Raw genomic sequence first — 1,361 nt, 5'->3', positions numbered from 1 at the left:
GCTGACCCGACAGAACCGAGCTGACCCGACCAGAACCAGGCTGACCCGACCAGAATCCGGCCGACCCAACAGAACCGGACTAACTGGACCAGAACCCGACCGCAACGTGAGGGGAGGGAAACCTCAGCACTGATCCAAATGTCTGGGGCTCGTTAACCTCAGATGGGTCAATCAGTAACTGGATCACATGGCAGCAGTCAGCTGATCCAGTTACCTGGTTTACTGGTTTACTGGTTTAATGGTTTACTGGTTAAACACAGACTGGAATATCTGTTCTGATCCAGAACGCCGTTCAGGTTCTGATGCTTTAAATAGAATAATGCAAAAACTACAGTTAATCATGGTGACCCATCATCATGGTGACCCATCATCATGGTGATCCATCATCATGGTGATCCATCATCATGGTGACCCATCATCATGGTGATCCATCATCATGGTGACCCATCATCATGGTGACCCATCATCATGGTGAATTTCCCCCTCAGCTCCTTTCTGACGTGTCCGGGTCACCGTCAGTGATTGGTCCCTGAGCCCAGGTAAACTCACCTGATGGAACTGAACTACTGGAGGAAGCCGGTGACGTCACTTTAACCAGCCGCTGTCCGAACCATCCCCCGCCTGCCCTCTATTAACTGGGTTTAAACTGGTTCCGGTTCGGTCCAGTTCGGTGGTCCCAGCCGCAGCCTGCTAACCTGTAGCAGAGGGGAACATGATCGGAACCGAACCTCAGGTTAAGCCCAGATTAAGCCGATCCAGAGCGGCCTCTTGGACCGCTTTCAGCTCAGATTGGGAAGCCGGCCGGAAATGCGCTGGTTCCGGGTTCGGTACTGTCCGATAATGGACCTGTCTGCTTTAGCTTCTCACCGAACCGAACCTGAAGGTCCAATCAGCGGCCGGTACCTGTTCCGCGGCCCGTCAGAACCTCCACCCGATGCTGGCTGAGCTGCGAACACAGAACCAGGGGGACCACGTGACCCCAGGTCCGGCCCTTCAAAATAAAACGGAAAACAGGAGGAGAACTTCAAAATAAAAGTCCCAGAAGAGCCGATGAGAAAAAATGGTTCAGTTTATAAACCCAGTGGTTCTGATCAACCCACAGAACCAGAACCGCAGCATCTGCTGTCAGACGGCTGGCAGGCTCCCAGTCACACACATCACCCAGCAGGTTCCCCCAGTTCAACCAGTTCAACCCGTTCAACTGATAACAGACACCTTTACGGACATTCAGCCTTTCACATCTAACATGAAAGCAGCTCCTGCAGCTCATCCCTGATCCAGGTTAAGGTCAGAAGCAGCTGCTGCTGGGGATTCCCTTCACCGCCGGTATGTGGGGGTCTGAGCGGCTCCCACAGAGAAAT

The 1,361-nt window shown here is 53.0% G+C and overlaps 1 protein-coding gene across 2 annotated transcripts in view; it reads right to left on the bottom strand.

Moving 5' to 3' along the window:
- Window positions 1-1,085, bottom strand: part of galnt11 (polypeptide N-acetylgalactosaminyltransferase 11) — a 16,206-nt gene extending 15,121 nt beyond the window's left edge. The window contains exon 1 of one of the 2 annotated variants that reach the window (XM_015369138.1): window positions 904-1,085. The gene's annotated coding sequence lies outside the window, so the exon portion shown is untranslated. Of the gene's footprint in view, window positions 1-549 lie in introns of both variants that reach the window. The other variant, XM_015369137.1, reaches the window with a different exon arrangement.
- Between the last annotated feature and the right edge of the window lie 276 nt (window positions 1,086-1,361).

This window comes from Cyprinodon variegatus, unplaced genomic scaffold (assembly GCF_000732505.1).
Source record: "Cyprinodon variegatus isolate N-32 unplaced genomic scaffold, C_variegatus-1.0 Scaffold2504, whole genome shotgun sequence".
Lineage (NCBI taxonomy): Eukaryota > Metazoa > Chordata > Actinopteri > Cyprinodontiformes > Cyprinodontidae > Cyprinodon > Cyprinodon variegatus.
The sequence above is the reverse complement of the archived record's forward strand: the minus strand, read 5'-3'. Positions and strand labels throughout refer to the sequence as shown.